This window comes from Desmodus rotundus, chromosome 4 (assembly GCF_022682495.2).
Source record: "Desmodus rotundus isolate HL8 chromosome 4, HLdesRot8A.1, whole genome shotgun sequence".
NCBI classification, from domain to species: domain Eukaryota; kingdom Metazoa; phylum Chordata; class Mammalia; order Chiroptera; family Phyllostomidae; genus Desmodus; species Desmodus rotundus.
The window spans coordinates 2,885,315-2,906,761 of record NC_071390.1 but is presented as its reverse complement, the minus strand read 5'-3'; the positions used below and the strand labels follow the sequence as shown (position 1 = coordinate 2,906,761).

Genomic DNA, 21,447 nt, shown 5'->3' with positions numbered 1-21,447 from the left:
GTCTTCTGAGACTCTACATAAACTGTGGCATCAGGTTTTCCGTATCTACAAAGTAACCCATTGGGATTTGGGTTGGGATTGCTTCGAATCAATATGTCAAGTAGGGAAGAACTGATGTCTTGAAAATATTGAATTTTCTTCTTCATGAGCATGGAACATTTCTCCATTTATTTAGTTCTTTCATTTCATTCATCTGAGTTTTGTCATTTTTCTCATGGATTTTGTACAGTTTTGAAAGATTTATACCTAAGCATTTTATTTTGGGAGGTGCTAATGGACATGGCTTTATGTTTTTAATTTATAATTTCATTTGTTCATTACCGACATATAGAAAAGCAACCGACTTCTTAATATTGCCCTCGTGCCCTGCAACCTTGCTCTAATTGCTCATTCGTTCCAGGAGATTCTCTTTTTTTTTATGCGTTCAGATTTCCTTCATAAATCTGTGAATAAAAACTGTTGTGTCGGCCACTTCCCAATGAGTATACCCTTTATTTCCTTTTATTTTATTGCATTAGCTAAGACTTCCGGTACAACATTGAAAAGGAGTAGTGAGAGGGGACATTCTTGCCTTGTTCCTGTTCTTAGTGGGAACGCATCTAGCTTCTCACCAGTGCGCATTGTGTTAGCTGCAGGGTTTTTGGTAGCTGTTCTTTATAAAGTTAAGGGAATTCCCCTCTGTTCTTAGCAGGGGTGGCCAACCTTTTGGTGTCTCTGGGCCACCCTGGAGGAAGAGTTATTTGGGGCAGTAAAAGGTTTTAAGTGAATTTACGATTTTGTGTTGGGCCGCATTCATAGCCATCCTGGACTGCATGCGACCCATGGGCCAGGGTCAGACACCCCTGGCTCTCGGTTTGCTGAGAGCTTCATCATGAACGGGCGTTGGATTCTGTCAGATGGTTTTTCTGTTTCTGCTGCCGTGATCACGGGTGTGCCTTCCTGAGCGTGCTGATGTCACGGTTCTGTTAGCTGATTTTCATACGTTGAACCAACCTTACGTCCCTGGGATAAACCCCTCATAATTGTGGTGTGTAATTCTGTTTATACATTGTTGGATTTGATTTCCTGATATTTTGTTGAGGCCTTTTACATCTACAGTCATGAGGGAAGTTGGTCTGTACTTTTCTCATTTTTGTAATTTTTTGATTCTGATATTAGGGTAATGCTGGCCTTACAGAATGCCTCTGCCTTCCCAGACAGAGTGTAGAGAGTTGGTGTAATTTCTTTCTTAAAGTTTGGTGGATTTCACAAGTGACTCATCTGTGCCTGGTGCTCTCTATCTTGGAAGGCTATTAATTATTGATTCAACTTTTTTAATAGATATCGTCCTATTCAACTTGTCTAGTCTTCTATTTTTTAAAAAAGGAATCCAAGTTAACTTCAGGTTGGAGCTCAGATAAAATAGAAAAAGATAGTGCATGAGTTTCCTAAAGGCTAACCAGTTCATATACTCACTCATCCACTCACTCATTCATTGATTCACTCCCTCACTCATTCATTCACTCACTCACTCATTCACTCACTCCCTCATTCACTCACTCACTCGTTCATTCATTCACTCATTCACTCACTCACTCGTTCATTCACTCACTCACTCACTCACTCATGTACTCATTCATTCACTCACTCATTCATTCATTCACTCATTCATTCACTCACTCACTCACTTATTCACTCCACATTCATTCAAAAGCCACCTCCTGAACCTGTTCACCAGGAATGACACCTGCCTCAAGATGACAGCAAGTGCATCTCTTGTGTCTTCCCGTGCTTTTCCTCCGCTGCCTAGGTTTTCTGTTTTTTAATGTGTAACTACACACCCACAGTAACTTAGACTCCATTAGTTTGTATTTTGTAATACTCACTGAAATAAGCTGGACCGAAAGCGACCTTCCTGAATTTGCAGGGGCTGTGATTGCCACGCAGATCAGAAGCGTTAAGTCTGTTACCGGGGAGATGAAAGGACTCGCTCTCCCGATGGCCTCCTGCACTTTCACCCTGGTGGCCTAGGTGGCTACGGAGTCAGACTGCCTGGGTGCGGCCCTGGCTCAGCTTCCCTCTTTAATCCTTCTTTCTCACACTTGTAAAATGCAAATAATAATATCAGCCTTGGAGACTGCTTGTGAGGATAAAGGAGACAGTGTTATGAAGTTTCTAGCCCAAGGCTTGGCAGGCCACCAAAGGGAGATGTCCCGAGAGTCCCCTCCATGCTGCGGGGGACGCCCAGATACAAAAGTCAGCAGAGAAGGCAACCTGCTGGGGAAGCTGGGGGGGTGGTGGTGAGGATTGTTGCTTTAGAAGAGGCAGAGTGACCCAAGGTCAAGGGGGACGAACAAAGGACTGAAGCTGGTCAGCAAGGAGGCTCATCGTCCTGCTCAGGCAGGCTGGCTGGGTGCAGGCACCTGGGGACTCAGGGTGCCTGGTGCTGAGTGGGCAGGCGGTGCACAGGATCGGACTTGGAAGGGCGTGGCAGGAGGGGCGTGGGAGAGGGCTCCTTCCTCCGCTGCAGCCACCAGCCCCTGCTGCACTCCATGCAGGGCGCACCCTTCGGAAGGCAGCGCCGAGGCTGGAGTCCCAGGTGGAGAGGGTTCGGGAGGAATGCACAATGACAAAAGCCTCCTCGGTGTGCGAGTTGGAGCCAAGAGTTCTTCTTTTTCTTCATCTTTTTCATTCTTGCTTTTATTCTTATTTCCCCTCCGATAGTGGACTAGTGGATGCTGGATTGCGAGTGTTTATGATCAGACTTGCATGGCCGGTAGGAGGTCCTTATTAACTGGATGTTATTTTTATGCTTTTTAGGGTCGGCTTTTCCAACCCATTAGGTTATTCCTCAGACTCTGCCCAAGTTATGACCAGATTTCTTTGCAGGACAGTCAGGGCCCTGCGTCCAGGTGTCTGGTGGATCAAGATTTCTTATCTGCCCCTTGGGAAGGTCCTTATCAGCAGCTCCTGGCCCTGGGCCCTGGGCTGGCTTCTCTGCCTCCCACACTCTCGGCGTCAGGGACTCTCCCTGTGTGCCTGCGTCCTGTCACGGCTCGAGGTCTCCTTGGGGCCTGGTCTCACCCCCAACCTCACTTGGTGCCCTCCAACCCCAGCTCCTGGACACACACACGCACACACACTCACTCATCTTCTCGCCGCCGTGGCTGAGTCCCTGGAACCTGCGGCAGGGCCCACCAGTGTGTGTGCACTGGTCGTTGTCCCAGCCACGCTGGGTCTGTGACCATGCAGCTCCATTAACCCCGAAATGGGAGACTTGCCCCCCTTTGCTCTGCGCCCGTTCAGACGGTGCCAATGCGCCGGCTTCTTAAGCACAACTGTGGGTGCGAGGGGTCTCGCTCACCCCCCCCCCCATGTGTCTGGCGTGTATGTGGCCTTTTTGGGGCATAGAAGTGCTTTTCTCAGCTCGCACAAACGGGGACGATGAGACATTCAGCAAAGCATCCCAGCTGCAGCCCAGGGCTCTCACGTTGTCCTCGGTGACAGCCTCCCTTTTGGCGGGAGGTAAGAGGCGAACAGTGTGGGCTTGTTTGGAGCTGCTCGTAAGGCGCCCGGCGTGGAGAATTGAAAATCCGTCCTCAGAGGCCTCTCTTTGGGCGGCGGCTCCAGGAGGGTGTGATGAGAAGTGGGGCCTGGGGTTTCTCTCCAGAAAGAGGCCTCTCTCTCTGCCCAGGACTGGGGACTCTGCAGACATGACCACAATCAGAAGGGGGTGTTGGGCTCCCCCAGGAGTCTTCAGGGTGGCCAGCGCCTACCAGGTGGAGACTTCTTGACCAAGGCGGGCGCCCCTTCCTCTGCTCCCTGATACCTGTGCCATCCGGCGCCAGGCTCAGCAAGGAAAAGCACAGCCCGTGGGACTGACTAGAATGTTGCTGTCCCTGGCTGGTGACTCTCTCTCTGTCCCCAGCATCTGTCTGTCCCCTCCTGGCTGTCACTGCACTTGACAGTCACATATTTGAATGTTGATGGAGTCATTCCGGTCTCTCTGATGACTGGGAGCCACACCGAGCAGGGCTAGGGGCAGTCCTGCTCACACTCTGTCCCCAGCGTGCTGTAGGTGCTCAGCAGGGACCTGTGGGATGAATGAATGAGTGAATGAATGACTGAGTGAGTGAATGAATGAATGACTGAGTGAATGAGTGAGTGAGTGAGCGAGTGAAAGAGGACTCGATGCTGGCCCTACAATACCCACTCAGGAGATGCTTGTCTGGGGCGGGACCGACACTCTCAGTTTTCCGTCATGTGATCCTGGGGTGTTTTAATGACATTGAACACTAAGCATTTATTACCTTTTTTCACTTTCGGGGAAACACCAGGGACAGAGTAAAGCCACAGGGTTAGTGTGTCTCCCCAACCCCCTGGGAGCCGGGAGAGCCACAGGGCTCCGAGTGGGCCAATCGTGGTGCCGTCAGAGCCCAGCACACAGTAGGTGTTCAGGAAAGGCTTTAGAACTGAGGAAAGAGTCCCCTTTGCGCAGCTTGCTTAGCAGCACTGAGTGGGCAGACCCGCAGCGGGCGGGCAAGTGTTCCCCTTCCCGGAGGCACAGGATGAGGGCTGGGGGGCCTCCTGGGCCTCACCCAGGGGGCAGTGTGTGTGTGTACATGCGTGTGGGTGTGTGCGCCTGCAGCCTGAGGCCACCAGCTCGCCAGCCTGGGGCCCAGCACAGTTCACATGCCCCTCTGGGCACACCCGGGGCCCTGTGTACCAAGAGCAGTGGGCAGAGGAAGCCCAGAGGAAGCGGGGAGCCTGCCTGGCCGAGGCCGGCCCTCCAGCCCCAGGGCCCATCTGCAGAGACTCTCTGGGCCCCTGATGGAAAGGCAGTTCCTCCCTCCTGGGGGAGCAGCCGGCTCTGTGATTCCTTCTCACCGTGCAGTGTGAGCGTCTGGTTTCACTGTTGCCAAGCAAGGTCCGGGCAGCATGGGCCCCAGGCTGTCCTCTCGCCCCCGGTGCTTTGCAGCCTCTGCCCGGTTGGGACCGGTCCTCGCCCAGCGTGTTGGATGTGGAGCTGATGCTGCTGTCTTCACAGTCCAGCTGGCATGGTGGTGACTCTCTGTCGTTGCTGAATTTGAACTTTTCGGAATACGGCTGTGTAGAGACGGTGCTTCCAGCCGTCCGTAAGAATTAATAAAGGTCTTAATTCCACTTTTTTGGCCCTTGGCTGACTGCGGACAAGTCTCAATTTTAAAGGGAAGATTTTCTTCTTTGTTAAAAAAGCCCCAAGTACCTCAGCAGGCCTTTGGCGCTCCAGGGGCCCTCTCGTTGTGTGATAAGTGATCCTTCCATTAAGATACTGGTTGGAAAACTTCAGGAACGCTACTTTCAGGAATGCAGGCTCTGTTTGAATAATTCAAAAACAAAAGCAAAAACAAAAGACAGAAAGAACAGAAATGCCACAGTGAATGCTCTGGAGTTTTGTTTTCAATAAGCTCTTGTAGTTAGTTCTGTAGTTTTCAGAACACGGGGCCCCCAGCAATTCCTCCAGGGAGGTCGGTGAGTTCTCTGGGTGACAGGGCACATGCGTCTGGGTGACCGACAGTGTCTGTCCCGCCAGCCTTCTGTGCGGTTCTGCCACCCAAGTGCCGGCAGAACGTTGGGGCCGTAAGTGTCTCTCGTCCTAATTTCTCAGAATCCTTTGAAGACCCTACGCTTGACTGCTCAATTTGATCCAAGATGGATTTTCATAATAAGTATGTCACCGCCACAGGCAGTGAGCGTTACTTCTCACGGTGCTTCTTTACCTTGAACTTCCACGATGGTACTTGTGTAGTCATCAAGTGGCAGGAAGCAGATGCTGCCTCCCTCATATTTTACATTCTCAACGGCACAAGAATGGCAAGGACCTTTAAAAGGCAAAGGAAGTGCTTCAATTAGTAATTCCCATGGTAACTGACAGAGCACGATCTTTTCCCCCTCGTTTCTGGGGCTATTTTAAGTCCTTAAATTGATTTACATCCCTGTGGAAATGTGCAAAAGTGCAGATTGAGTTGGTCCTCTCCGCTGGGCATTGAGGGTTTTTCGGTGATAAGTTTCGTTCTCTGGCTCCTTCCCTGCAGTGGGAGCTAAGGCCAGCTCTCCCACAGGGGACTTCACGCATCCTTAAATGAGGAAGAAGTCACGACTTCCCCCTGTGTTCCTGTTACAGTTTATATCAAAACACAAGTGATTGTGTTCTGCATCCTTCCTACAGTTTAGAAAGCACCCACATGCCTGCATGCGAGTGGCCAGGCATTAGGTGATAAAACGGGCTCAGTGTGAGCTAAGCGTGCGGACCAGGGTCAAAAACCAGTACCAGCAAGGATCCCAACCAGTAGCTCAACTTGGAACAGACCTGCAGTCAAGTACGGAGGACCCTGGGTCTTCGCCCCGTGGGCAGGCAGGCACGTAGCGTGCCCCCTCCCCTTCACGCTCAAGCTTCCTGGTCGTCTTTCCCAGCCCCACCCCATCCCCACTCTCCCACATCTGTCACCACACATTCACGTCACCTGCTTTTGAAGTTGCACAGGGGAGTCACGGGGAGGGTAAGGTCTTCATCATGATGTCTGTCGCACACTGATGAGGTGCAAGGTGCTGCGTGCATGCTCTGTGGAGCTCGCTGCCTTGGATCCAAATGCCCCTATGGGTGCGTGTGCGTCCCTGTGGGGGTCTCAGAGGGATCTCAGCCATTACTCCTCGGAGGCCGTGCTCGGCCGGTGACCAGCTCCCATGTTCAGGGAGATGTCACCCTGTGTAAATCGGTCATTTAAAACCCATCGTAACTAGGAATCCAACAGGGCGGTTGGGTGTTAGTGTCGCTGGGAAGTTTCCTGAGTGTCGATGTCACCTGCACCCTGGACTCAGGCAGACAGACAGGTGGGGAGCAGGGGCAGGGGCTATTAGTGCTAGGTGGCTTCCATGGAAGACCTGATGTCTTGGGAAGGCACAGCCATCTCAACTGGCCCCTTCCAGCCCCAGGGACACCCAATGAAATGCTTGCTTATCCTGGCATCTGGGAGTCCTGCCTCTAACAGCCATGCCCCAGGCAGGGAGCATCCACCACTTCTGTCCTGCTGGCCGATGTTACCAATATGACATCTTGATAATCCGGGCTCCGTACCCCCAAGAAAGGTTGGGGGATGGAGGTTGCACTGTGTCAGGACGATTCATAACCTGGTGGCTTTGGGTCCGGGTGCTGCCGTCACCACGTGCTAGCCGAGCCTCAGCTCCTGGACTCCTCCTAACTACGGTTTTCTACTCTGTGATGCTGGAATAGTAATAAGTTGGTAATTGCAAAAGTTCAGTAAAGATGTTTTGTGGGAGCACCTTCCATGAGCTGGCACTCGGCAAATGCCAGCCCCACTTCCCTGCAGATACGATGTCACTGCAATTGTGCCTGAAATTCGGTCCGCAGCTTCCTGGCTGACACAGCAAAAATGAAAGCACGGTGCCTGCATTGTGGTTAAAAGAATGTTCCCGGTTTTCAGGAAATATAAACGCCTTCCTGGTGCTCGCATCTAAGACCACCTGACTTTGAAAGCCCGCATTACTCAGTTGATGGGGTTTGTGACAGTGGTCCCTCCCGCCCAACCATCAAGAAGATGGAGAGGCCGCCTTCCCACCTCCACAGCGTGGATTAATCCCGTGATTAAAAACCCAACCCGAGGGTGCAGGATGCAGGATGGAATTCAACGTGAAGAGCTCAGGCCCTGGCGTTAGGATTCAGCTCTGTTTCTGCGCTTCTTTTGCGGTCTTAGTCTACCTCGTAACAGCATGAACAGCATAAAGCAGAAGGGAGGGAAGTCTGGAGTCGTGGCACTTCTGGGCCCCCTGTGCGCTCCGAGCTGCCATGTGTAAGGGACACAGGGATGCTCGAACCCTCACAGGCATCCCGTGAGGCCGAGGAGGTAGCAGCCTCTCTAGAGCTGCGCCCCTTCATAGCGCCGGCTTCTAGAAGGGAAGGGTGGGACAGGGGTCTTCTCTGCACGTCTGTAGAATCAGAGTGTAAAAACCCTGCTTGGTCAGGGCTGAGTGAGCCGGTGACACGTCACCAGAGCTTCATGAAAGTCTCAGGTTCCTGAAGGTGGGCTCAGCCCAAGGGCTGATGGTCGCCAGGGTCCAGAGCCCAGAGCCTGCCAGGATGCCTGCGTCGAGCAGGCGGACATGTCCCTCTCCCCCTGCCCGAGACTCCAGAATCTGGGTCCATTTGCAACTTTAAGCCGAAGGTTCGTATCCCAGCTGAGGCCGGTGTGTAGGCACAGGTCACACCCCACCGACGTCCTCTGCACAGAGGGACTGGGGACTGTCTGGAGCAGGGTCTTATGGGAACGGACTCCAGTAGAGGATGAGGTTGACATGACCTGTGGCGACATCACCCACATTGTGGGAGCTGCTGCTTCCTCCTCCAGAAGGGAGGAGGGTGGTTCTCAGCTCTTCACTCTGCGGCGGGAGTTCAGTGGGGTGATGACGCTGGGGGGCGGGCACATGGGGCCCCTGTGTGGTAGCCCTGGCCTCACTGTTGCCACAGTGACGGGACGTTTCAGTTCTTCAATAAAAGGAGCAGCAGAGAAAGGAGCTTCCCGTCCCATCCCGTGGTGGTCCTTGTACCTGTCACATGTGTTCTCGGGAAGCACTCTGGTCTAGTTTAAATAGAAGGAGGCTTGTGCAAACTTGGCTGCTGTTGAAGGAGACTCCCCACCCTCCCAAGCCAGAGGCCGGGAGGAGGGAGGCTGGTGCAGGCCATCAGGGATTCCTGCAGGGGTGGACGCGGCACCTGGCGCGGGTCCGTCAGGGACCTCTGAGGCCTCCAGTCAAATTCAGGTGCAAGCTTGAACTCCATGCAGTTTTCCCAAATTCCACTTCCAGAGCTTTTACCTTTTCCGTGACCCAGCCCTGTTTTAAATGAGCCTTTAAGTTCTTTGAACTTGCTGGTGAGTCTTAGATCTGAGTTTGGGGTCAGGCAGGAAGGTGGTATTTCGGAGTCCTCGGCGGCTACGTGTTGGGTAAACTGCTGACTTTGTAAGGACACAGCACTGCACCACCAGGAGAGCACTGAGGGTGCGGGAGTGTCCCTGCCGCCGCGCCTCCCTCGGGGTGCTGGGTCGTGATAGCCCCTTCCGTGGCCCCGGACACTGCTGTGCAAGCAGCCTGTCCCCAGGAGGTGGTTCTTGACCAAAGCATGGGGATCCTCTAATGCTGGGGGTGCCATCGCCCCATGGCTGGGAGCCTGGGCCTGGCTGGGTGTGGTTTCCAGCTCCGCCTCTTCCTGACCCTGTGACCTCCTGCATCTTGACCTACACGCACATGTCTGGATGGATTTCTTGGCATCACAAATTCCTTCCACTTGGCTGACTGCATGTCCTCCGGAACTTGACCTCAGTGATGCCGTGTGATAGGGCTCCATCCTCTCACCCTTTCCTGTAAAGGAGAAAAGGTCGTCGTGGGGATCTGCTGGGCCCTGGACGGACAGCGTCCAGCATCATGCTGGACAGGCCCTCAGTGCCACCCCGACCACTGTGCGTGTGGCTGCACCTCATGGCCACCCTGGGCCCTTACCTGGGCCTCACCATCTCCCCTCCCAGTTTACAAGCTTGCTCACACAGCACTGTGTTCTTGGACCGACATCTGCAGACGACTGGCCACACCTGAGGCCGGCGAGGACGGGGGTGCCCGCCGTGTGTGAGACACACGCCTGCCCCCTCTGGCTTCTCCACGCTGACCCGAACGCCGGAGATTACATGCGCTGGAGGCTGCTCAGATCCACACATTTTAGGGCGATTCCTTATATTGTAAAGAAAGTGAACAGTTTTCCCTGAGAATGATAGGTGCACTGCCTTCCGGAGGAGGAGGGCCTCCCTTTGCAGGCCGGCCAACGGAAGGTTGGACGTCGCAGGCCTGTTGCCGCTCGCTGTCCCAAGGGGAGCGCTGCGCAGTTGGGCTATAATGCGGTTTTGTCTCCCGGTGAAAGCTCCTCCTGTGGAGGAGGGACCCACGATGAAGCCACCGAATGCTGTCGGCAGTGGCCGGGGGAGGGTAGGCTCTGGTCCTCAGGAACCGCTTCAAGCCTGGGGACACTTCTGTTCCGAGCTCAGGGATGGGTGCACCCTTGCTCACCTTCCATTGTGACCTCCGCGTTCAGTGGGGACATTGGCTTTTTCTCTTTCAGACAACACAGGTGATGCTGAGGACAATCCCCCCCCACGCCCCCCACTGTTTCCAAGCCAGTCTCTTCTCTCAGCATCTCACACAGATTCTTAGTGGGGAGCTGATGGGCCTGGTCAGCCGGTTAGGTGGGGGAATCATTAAACCAAGATATTTGTGTGGGTTTTTTTGACCGAATACCTGGTAGTTAGCAGATCTTTCACTTGCCTGGCTTACTCCTTTTCAAAGTCTGCCCTAGAAATAGTTAACAGACGTCTCCGCTCTGGATGCCGTGTGCCTGGAAAAGAGTTGCACTGTTTTCAGAAAGGTTTTCTTCTTTCCTTACGATGCTCGTGGGTCTTCCTCGTCTCTCAGTGACATCCTCTGGGTGTCTGACGGATGCCCATTCGAGCCACTTCCGGGGACTCGAAGACTAGAACCCACCTCAGCGGATGGCCAGCCTTTGACCCTGCCCCTCAGTGAGGCCGGAGGTCCCCTTTATTTCTCCCTTCCCCTTCCTTCCTGTCCACCTACATCCCAGGTGGTGGGCTCTGCCCCTTGATCTTTAAATAGCCACCAACCCCAGCTCCATCCCTGCTGCCCCTGCCCTCGGGTACCTCCCACCCCTGGCCTGGACCACCAGGATAACTTCTTTACTGCTCCCCGATCCCCTGTCCACACTCAGCCCCTCCGGTCCTTTCTACAGACTTCCAGTCCGGGCATGCTGACTCCTGAGCTCACTACTGGGTCTGTTGTGTGGATTTCCTCATTCATTAACCCAGCACGGTGAGGACTGTTGTCCCTGTTTCCAAGGAGAGGAAACTGAAGCTCATGAAGGTTAAGTGACTCGTTCCAAGGTCAAAGCCGGGATTTAAATTATTTGCCATTTCCAGACTGCTCCGCTCACTCTCTAGCTTCCTTGCCTTTGTTCATGTCGCCTGTCTGAGAGTCTTATTCTGGAGACAGACGCCCTGGCTTGGGCCTGGGCCTTGAGTCAGGTGCTGCTGCTTCTACCTGTCATGGCCCACGGCCCCGGTCTCAGTGCCCACAGCGGTCACCCTTGAGTTTCAGGGATGTGTTTGTACACCTGTCTTGTGGGCATCCTTTAGGGTAAAAACCTTCAACTTCTGTCTGTGTGCTTTTTATAAATCTCTAAAATCCTCGGCAGTCGACACAGCACGGCCTATAGGAGATGCTCAATAAACAGGGGCCGCTGGGTTAGCACGATCCTTCTCTTTCATTCACACGATAGTGTTTTCTGATTTGTGGTTTGTGCACCAAACTGTCTAAATGATAAAGTGACAGCTGGAGATGACAGGAAGCACCAGACAAGCCACTGATTCTGTCTCTGGTTGCACGTCTGCCCCTTGCTTTGCCACCTGTGAAGTGAGATTGAACTGCCCACATCACAGGGCAGCTGAGGGGGCACACACGTGGCCTCACCTTAGTCCTGCCGTCTTCTGCGGCTCGGACGGTGCGGCTGGAGGGAAAAGACACAGGTGGGAGGAGCAGCAGAGGCCAGCTTTTTGCTTCCAGCGCTCCAGGTCAGGGGACACAGTCAGGGAAGCCTAGAACGCTCGGGCCGGACATCAGGACCGGGGGGCCCTCGGACACTCCTGGCAGCTCTGGGCAGCTACTGGGCTGGGAACAGCGTGAGGAAAGCACGAGACGGGGACCACTGTGCGGTGTCCGCAGGAAGATGAAACACCGTTTGTGTGGGCCAGGGGCCTCTAGAAAGTTCCACTCTGGACACCATTGACAAGAGGCACACTGGATTTCGAAGGGACTGCTGAAAGGGGAGTTGGAGCTGGAGGTGGGAAGGGGCCTCCGGCATCGGAGGGTATCTGTGAACCCCGTTGGCCACCATGGCCTCCCCTGCGGCTCTCTCCCGGAAACTTCCAGGCTCTGTTAGGCAAAGCACAGGGCTCTTCCCCAGCACTTTCTGTTCTTATCCGTGCCAACCCGCCCAGCAAAATGCTCTTCCCTTTCTCCATCAGCTGTAGTTACTCTTTGTACTAACACAGTCGCTTTGATTAATGTGGGTGAAGTAGACTATTGGACTTGTCCCTTTGCCACGGGTACTAAATTGGTGGTAACTAGCATTTTAATGAAAGCAACAACTGTTATTTTTACATTAAGAAGCACAACTTAAGTTTCCTTTCATCCTGGTTCACGGGAGTAGCAAGCCTCCTGAATAATTATTTAATGCCATGGCTCATCCGTTAGGTGGCCTTGGGGACCGTCACTTCACCCTGCAACTGCTGCTGTTGACAGCTGCGTCCGAGGGCAGTCACCAGCCAGCCCTGCGCACACGGTTAGCCACCCACTCACGGGCCGAGGGCCTCCTGGTGAACCGCAGGGACGTTTCACATCAGCACTCTAGAAAATGACCCCTACAAATGGGGGTTTGCTATCGGAGATAAATCATTTTCTCCGAGGCTCAGCGAACGCTCATTAGATAGGAAGACATCTTTTGGAAAGATTCTGAGTTCAGTAACCACAAGCATCTTGCACTAATAAGCCCATCTGGAGTACCTGACACAGCGTGACCCCCAGTGGGAGGAGTAAAGCAGGCCTTGCTTTCCAGAAATGCTCCCCTCTCGGCCCCACTCACCCCAGTGGGGTGAGAAGGAACCGTTTCAGGTCAAGTGTGATCAAGGCGCTGGCCCAGGTTGGCAAGGAGGCACAAGGCCTGCAGATGAGGCAGTCCTTGGTGAGGTCACTGCCACCCTGAGCTGGTCCTCTACCCCACCTTCTCTCCTGCCTCGCGCAGTCGGTGGAGACATTTAGGTGGGCTCAGGGGTGGTCACCAGGGCCCCTTCACACTGGTGCCGTGTTTCGCCTGGTCCCAACACCAACCTCAGAGGTAGCTGAATTTCAGAGACTCCCCTGGAAGGGGAGCATGGTCCTCAGACATGCTGGTGCAGCGGCAGGCTTGGAATGGCAGCATTTTGGTCACTCTGTCACAGCGCTGTGACGTGGCGGTCATCCGTCCGCCTCAGGCGGCGGGGCGCCTCCCCGGGGCCAGGCACTGTCCTAAGCACATGGCTATTTCTCTCTGGTTTTACTAGAAAAGGACATGGGCCCATGGGTGTGTTATAAAATGTCACCTCCAAGCAGGTGAGCCCACGAAAACAGGCCAAGAGGCCAATGGTGGTCGGCTGGCCCCCAAGTTCTCCATTGATGGGTGATTTGTATTTCAGTCCTTTTATTCCAGGTCGTACTTACCAGCAAACAACAGTAGTGGATAAAAAGTAAAGCAATAACCCGTTATGCCCACGGGTTTCATTTTTCTACAAACCGGAAGAGGATGTTGACGTGTGATGTTTGTCCAGAGACGGTCCTGACACACCGCGAGGAGCCTGGGTCTCCCTGGGCACAGTGCCCACCCGTCCCCCAGGCCAGGACCCCCGGGGCGCCCCAGGGCGGGAAGGGAATCGGCCACCATTGCCTTGGGCATCACCTTGACTCAGTTTACTGCAGTCAGATGGGGTGCGGCAGGGGTCAAGACAAGAGCCAGCACCCAGCAGGCAGGAGAACAGTTCTGTGGGGCTCTGGGTGGGACCCCACATGGGAGAAGAGTGTGGCAAAGTGAGGTGGGCTTGGTCCCAGGTGTGCCCCTGAAAACAGGGCTGACGGAGGGCAGGCTCACAGAGGACCCTTGGGAAGTGGCAGACCCTCGGGGGAGGGGTGGCACGCTGGAAGCAATGTCCCCTCCGACAGGCCAGAGGCTCCCGGGTGCTCCCGCTCTGTGAGAGGTCTCCGTTGGCACGCCACAGCTGAGCAGACACCCACGACACCCACCGTCACAGAGCAGCAACGGCCTGCGGTAGGAGTTGTGGGACAGTGCCACCAGCATCAGCCCCCTCCCTCGTGGAGGTCTGTGCCGGGACGTCCACGGTCTTTGCCGAGCAGCTGCCGTGAGTTAAGTCGTAGACGTCGCCCTGTGTTTACAGGTCTGGCTCATCGCGCAGACTGACGTGAGGGCTGCTCGAGCAAACAGGTCTTTTTTCCAGCACGGGCGATGCTGCTGTTTTAGGAATCTGTCCCCCGCTTCAAGGTGGCATGCCGGCTGCAGTGTGGGCGGAGTAAGATTCACCCCACTCCTGTCATTCAGGGGTGTCTCTGTCCCAGCAAGGTGGGGGCGAGGTGGGGTGGGGGCTCAGCAGCAAATCCCAGACCTTTTCGTGTGGTAGAAAGTGCTGGAATTAACGGCCTTGGCAATTTGTGAAAGGTACACCAGGAAACTGCGCGACCTGGTGGAGTGGGCCCCATGAGCACCTGCACCCAGGGGGGCCAGGGCGTGCTGCACTCTCCCCCCACCCGACTGACCACCTAGAGGCAGAGAGCTTGGCTGTAGCTGAAGGCCTCCCTGCTGAGGTCCCCGCCCCCACCTTCCCAGCACACTGAGTGCCTGTGACCAGCCCCCGTTGTCTGCTCTCGGGTAGTGACTGTCCTGCCCTTCGGACTGCCCGTCTGAATGCATCTTCTGGGTCCTTGTCCTTGACTGTCACCAGGACTGGCAGTGAGCGACATGCCTTGCTATTCCAAGTACCCTGACTGGTGGATCAGGACAACTCGGTGTCCCATGAGGAAGGCGGGAGCCCAAGAGAATGCGGCCAGGACAGCTTCGTGCTGACGGTCCCGGTCCTAGTTCACAGCTACATGGACTTTGATTTGTGTGCCTTTGCTTTATAAAATGTTAACCTATCCTAAGATCTACATTGTAGATACAACCTACGTGGAGAACTATGCGTGCAAACATTTAAAAAAATGTAAATGTGCATCCCGGCGTTTTCTAGATGCTGCTGCCCGTTGCAAATGTTGTAGATTCGGCGCTTCAGGCCAAGGCTGTGTGCAGGGGGGTTACCTCTTTCTGAATGTGGAAAGGTCGCCCAGGCCTGCCCACCTCACAACTTGACAAATCGGAAATAATTTTCACTTTTTCCTTGGGTGGAACAGCTCCGGCGCATTGATTCTGAATGCTGTGGCTGCGTTTCGGTTTTTGCAAGGCTGGGATGCATCCCAATGCGGCCAGATCTTTGCGACGCTCCTGAGCCATCTGGACTGAAGGCTGCACTGCAGCCACTTCCTGTAGGGGCGCTGCCCACTGCCCGCCCTTGGGCCTCGCCTCCCCGCCCCCCAGGGCGGACTTCCCCTGCTCCAGGTCCTCACACCACCCCTGCCCCAGGGTCTAGCTGGGCATCCTCCCGTTCTGGGCTCTGGGAGCAAGTGGCTGTGCCTGGATACTGGGGACAGACCCCTGTGGTCAGCTGGTCCAGGCCTCTGGGAGCCTGGCAATCCCCACAGGCTCCCTGCTCCCCACAGGAAGTACGTGGCCCTCCTGGGCCTTTCCAGATCTTTCTGCCCTGCATACCACAGTGGAGCCCTTGCTAGAGTGAGTTGTTCTCTAGGATCGGTGCCACCCGGAACAGAGTGTCCTTCGTGGAACAGGAATTACAGCCTCACTGGGGAAAGGAGACAGAAAGACCAGACAGACAAATGTCCCTACAGTGTGGGCTGGGTCCCCCTGGGCAGCCGTACAGGAGTGGTCTCAGCGACCTTGGGACACTGTCCACTGATCCCTGGTACCTGCTGCCTTGCTCGATGGGATGCTGGTCCAGTGTCAGTCTTCTCATCCCCAAAAAGGGACTCAACATGCCTCCTGGGGCTAGCCGCGGGAGAGACAGCGTCACGGCCTCTGAGGCACTTGACCTACGTCCATCTCGTGGTTTCTCTGCTGCCCTGGAGGACAGTGCTGTCCCAGATAAGACCAGGGAACTTGCCCATGGTGGAAGGACACTGTTCAGGCTCCTCGATGACACCCTGCCCCCACAGCGGAGCAGATGTGTTCTCGGGATCCAACCCCCCGCCCCCATCTCCTCTTGTGCTCATTCCACCCTTCCCAAGGTTTTGCTCCGTTTCTGTAGCCATCTGCAGCAGGGCCTGGGGCTGAAGGCAGTGTTCGTGTGACAAAGGCTGACTTTGGAGGGTATTCCGGTCGCTTGCATTTTTCTCGGCCTCTGTTCTTAGAGACGCAGCTGCTTGTGGTTTCGCGCTGACCCGTGTGCACCCCAGACCAGTGCAGCACGCGATCTGTTTATGGAGCCCGCCCCTCCGTGTCCTTCCTTTGTTGAAGAAATAGAATGGGGGGGCGGGGAGGGAGAAGAGGGTGTGGGGCAGTGGACGGCGATGGAAGGAGACTCGACGTGGGCTGGTGAACACACAGCACGGCGTACAGAGGACGTGTTATAGACTTGTACACCTGCAACCTGCATAGCTTTATTGACCAGTATCACCCCAATACGTTCAGTAAAAAAGGTGAAACATAAAAATAAAACAGCGTTAGTTCAAAGGTTAATTTACAGTCATGACTTGTGTGTGATTGGGGTGCCGTCGATCACGCTAACCCATGTACTTAACCAGTGTTGACAGGGACTCCCAACCCCCGCTCCTAAAGTGGCCGGGGTTGTCCTGGGCTATAGCCCTGCCTCTGCCCGTGACACGCTCCTGCTGGTCATTGAGTTCACGTTGGCATGACTCGGCCTTGCTTGGCAGGCAGCCTTCGGCATTCCTATCGATCCTCCTGAAAGAGTAAGGGGGCCGTCCCCTCCTGGCCTGTCCCCGCGCCCGGTCCCAGGCAAACACCGCAAGTTACTCTCCCCAGGTTCCTCCTGGGGATCAGCTCTTCCTACAAAAGGCAGTTCTGCGTCTTCCAGTGACCCCCTCAGCGCCCCTCACCTTCCTGCCGTTTGCTGTCACCGCAGGCCCCACTGCACTCTGGGAACCCTCTGGTTCAGTATGTTAGTCCACAGCTGTTTTTGTGGGTTCTTTGGAATTTTCTATGTAGACCATCATGGCACTTGAGCATAAGGAAGTATTTTTTTTCTTTCTGATTTACATGCCGTTTCTTCCTTGTCCTTGCCTTGTGGCATTGACTGGGACTTCCAGTGCATGGTACATAGGAGGTGAGAGGGGACATCCTCGCCCTGGTCCCAGCGCGGGGTGGGGGTGGGGGCGTTCAGTCTGCCACCGTTAAGAATTATGTGAGCTGCACATTTGCACAGGTAGATTGGAAAATTCCTTAGGAACCAGATCTGTTACTTTGGCTTCTTTTGCTCTCACTCTACCTCACAGGGCAGCTTTTTGGCGAGGGCAACCTGTGTCCTTGTGCGGGGTAGGGTCGCGGTTGTCTTCGCTGTAAGATATCTGGCCTGGCCACGCCTGAGGTCAGAGGTAGTCAGTTTTGGTGGGAAACGCCATGTACTGCATGCGCTATTTTAAGATAGTGATGATCACTTCCATTCTCTTGCAGTGCAAATGTGCAGTGACAACCGGGCATGTCCCCAGCCACAGGTAGATGCAGGCTGCGAGCCCTCCCGTGAGGCTGCCTTCCGGGCCACTCACACCAGAACAAGGGGCACATCTGTCAGGTGAGGAATGGAGAGACAAAACGTGGTCCGTCCGTACAGGGGACAGTACTCGCCCATAAAAGGGTGAAGTGCTGGTTCGTGCTGCATCGGGCATGAACCTCAAAAACACTACCGATGCCATATATCACAGGGTCCCCTTTATATGAAACGTCCAGAATAGGCGCATCCATGGACAGCAAGTAGATTAGCAATTGCCAGGCATCCCGGGCGGGGGTGAGGATGGGCGGGGGGTGGCAGCGGGACCGGAGAGTTAATGAGCTAATGCGCATGGGGCTTCTCTTGAATGATGAAGATGTCCTAGAAGGAGATTATGGTGATGGTTGCAAAACTCACGACTACACTAGAACCTATTGAATTGTGTGCTGTAAACGGGGGACTTCGTGGTGTGTAAGTTATGTCTCAATGAAACTGTTTCCCAAAGGACAGTAGAGTTAAGTGAATGGGGAATGGGCAAGCGGAGTGACGGCTGACTGGGGTTGGGGCCATCCCAAGCAGGAGTGAGGGGCTGACTCTAGAGAAGCCGGGCTGAGGGCACTGCGTCAGGGGGAGGGGACATTGTAGGCTACAGACGGAGCAGCTGACTGATGGGGAACCTTGCGGCGAGACACCAAGCGTTTCAGATCTCGGTCAGCCACCACCCTCCACCATCAACCGACAACCAGACATCACAGGAGAGTTTGGGGCAGGACACTTTGGAAAGCTGATGATTTCAGCAAAAAGCATTTGCAGTCACGTAGATTAAAAGGCCTCAAGGAGACCCGAACAATGAAGCAAAATTGGGCACCTTCAGCTGGTGATGCAGAGAAAGAAGTGGCCAGAGTTAGCAACTGATCTTATTAACCAGGAAACTAACTTTTTGTTTCTCTTTCTTTTTCAGACTATAGCCGGCATTTTCCCTGGGTGAGTACACAATTTTTAAAAAGTATTTCTGATGGGTAGCCAACTATGTAAATAATGAGGGGGGTTCATTGTTAGAGAAGCGTTACCTTCCAGAGAGAGAAGGCCATGCTGTCAGTGTGTCCTATTAGCGTCGGATGCTTCCAACAGGCTTGCACCACGCTCCTGGTCACTTTCTCTTTTGTGTGTGTTCAAAGCCTGGCTCAGCTGTCAGCCTCCTGAAGCCGTCTGCTGAGAACGCACTTTCCACCCGCTCTCCTTGCACTGGCTTGCCCTGACTTTTCAGGGGCCTCGCCTTATCTCGGTGGCACACACGTGGTGACTCTTAGGGAGCCCAGTGACACAAGGTGACATCAGTGGTAGTTGCTCCTTTGGTGATCGGCTGTGGGGAAGGCTGCCGAGAAGGAGTTTTTCCGGGTTGTACTTCCGGTGAAAAAAGAAAGGTGTAGTCGTCCCATAATTTTCTGCCTTTCGAGGTCCCGGCCGCTGTGCATTATCTTGCCGTCCTACTGTTTAAAGGGAGAAATGCCGTGTCTTTGCTGTGTTCTACTTCATCAACTTAACAGGGTAAATTCCCTGAAGGAATTGAAACAAACCTAAGTGGTTTTGAAGTGGCCGCAGCCCATGGGCAGGTGGCACCCGGTCCAGCGTGATGTAGGTGCTCAGCTTCAGTGAGTGAACCAGAACGTGGGCAAGTAGGAAGCTTTATTGCTGAGATGCATCACCTTGTTTGAAATACCTGGACTCTGCTCTGAATGATCCTAAGGCCCATGGGTCCATTATTTTGCCCTGATTGGCCCTCTCTTTGCAGGGCGGGGGTGGGGGTACCCTCCCTGGCACTATGTCCTCGGGGCACAAATGCTCACGGTTATTCCTGGAGCAATGCGGTGCATTCTCGCAGCATGGACCACGTTGATGTCTGGAAGGAATGCCGAATAGAGTCAATGATGTGTCATCAGGATGGCAAAAAGGAAAGTCTCCGTGTGCCACCTGCTAAGACACTTGTGTTGTCCACCTACTCTGTCGCATCGCCATCAGATGCTGTCCGTTCTGAATGGCATGATCTCCCTGGGCAGGTGTCACCGTGGGATCAATGACAAGGGTCATCAGGGGGATGTCAGTCACGGGACAGAGGCTCAGTGACAAGGGCCCTGCAGTCTCTGTTGCCTGCGATGCCTAAATAAGAGTTACTGTCTCATCCCACGGGTGTGAGTGGACCCGTAACGGGTCCCCCATGCTGGCACGGACTGTCGGAGGGTTGGGCCCCACAGATGTGTCTCTTTCCAAGACGTGCCTCCTCCTTGGCTTTCTTGGCTCTCGGCTCAGCACCGGCCACTTCCCACCTGTCTTGCCACCCATCCTCTCCGGGATTGGTGGCCTCTTGGCTAGTTGCCCAGCTGCCGTGAGTGGTCACCAGCTCTCTCAGCTGCAACCCTGTGACCTATGTTCCTGGGGCTTCCCAGCCCCTGCATTGTCTCAAAGCCAGGGACGGATTCGGAAGATGGTCCACTGTCCAAAGGCAACTGAGCGCTCCTCCGGAAGTCGACTTCTTACCGCTGTTCCCCGCAAAGGCACTTGAGGGCCAGAGCCGCTCAGGGCAGCATCGCCCTGTGCTTGGCCCCCCCTTTGCCTCTGTGTCCACAGGGCAGTAAAGTTCCACTTTAGGGGACAGGGAGTTCCTGGAGTAAAAGTGCTTCTGCTCTCAGGATCTCTCTCTCTCAGAGATGAGGAAGCAGGGGGTCCTGGAAGCGTGAACGCCCATCTGCCCTGGCCGCCCGGCCGCTGCCTCTGGAGTGTGCCTGCCGGGCGTCAGGGTGGAACGTCGGGTAGGTCTTCCAGCGCATGGCGGTTTGCCGGCTAAACCTTTGAGGCTTGTTCCAGCGCATCAGAGTTTCAACTAACAGGAAAGAATTTATTTCAAATTTGCAGAATTAGACACTTGCATTTCAGTCAGTTAGAACTAAATAAATAGCTCGCCTCAGGGAGGGCGGGAGAGAGCAGTCATCAGTCCCCAGCCTCCGTCCACACGTGGCGGGCTGGCTGCAGAGGGGCCCAGCAGGCACCTGCCCAGCAAGCATGTGGACTGTGCTCCCCAACTGTCCTCCCATCTGTCAATCACTTCCTGGGATTACTGAGACATTGAAGTGAGGTGACCCCAAGGAAGCACTTACAATTGTTGTTAGTATCATCACAAAATTACCACAATTGTTTTCAACTTTTAAGGAAGGCATTTAGTGAGGCGCAGGGTGTGTGCCGGCACTGTCTCGGGTAGCAGAAGGACCTTCCCTTCCTAGCCACCAGCCCTCATTTTCCAGCAAATAAACCAATACTCTGTTAATACTTGATTTTTAAACAAAAGAAAAGTCAAAAATTTTCCTGGTTAAACCGGATTGAGAGGAGTCTTTTCAGCACAGCCACCCATTCTCATAGTTTCCTTTTATTCTTTTTTTCCTTTCTTATTTAAAAATAAACGTGGAAAGTAATGCTACCATTCTTATCCATCATCTGATATGAGCAGCGTTCCCTCGAGTGGGGAACGCTGGCGACGCCGTGGGTCTCAGTTGCGTAGCATTTCAATAATGCAGTGGAATTACGGGATTAAGAATTGATGGAAGGCACATAATTGAGGTTTGAATATTTGCTCCAGGCTCTCTGAGGTCTGGAATTGTTATACTGAAGGGTATCCTCAGTCACCAAGACGAAGTGATACTGTAACTTGGCCATTTCACTTTGGCTCGTGGAAATACCCAAGGAATACAAGAAAACTAAATTCGGTGCTGGTTTTAAATCTAACCTAGAATATTCACGCACCAGCCTTGTCCTCCGGAACGGTCCATGCTTCCTCCTCCATCCGTCTCAATACATGTGACTTTTGTCCTCCAAGTCACTTTTCTTCCTCAGGGTGGCCTGATTGGCTACCGTGTCAGGGGGAAGAAAAGACTGAGACAGTTTCCCAATGAAGTGTGCTCTGCCTGGGCAGGTGGGCCTCTGCGACCACGCTTGC

The 21,447-nt window shown here is 54.1% G+C and overlaps 1 protein-coding gene across 3 annotated transcripts in view; it reads left to right on the top strand.

The window, feature by feature from the left end:
- The window catches only part of PTPRE (protein tyrosine phosphatase receptor type E), a 116,567-nt gene that overhangs the window by 30,567 nt on the left and 64,553 nt on the right, over positions 1-21,447 (top strand). For 2 of the 3 annotated variants that reach the window (XM_053922468.1, XM_053922467.2), the window contains exons 2-3: positions 17,429-17,546; positions 18,424-18,446. The gene's annotated coding sequence lies outside the window, so the exon portion shown is untranslated. The remainder of the gene's footprint in view (positions 1-17,428; positions 17,547-18,423; positions 18,447-21,447) is intronic. The other variant, XM_053922469.2, reaches the window with a different exon arrangement.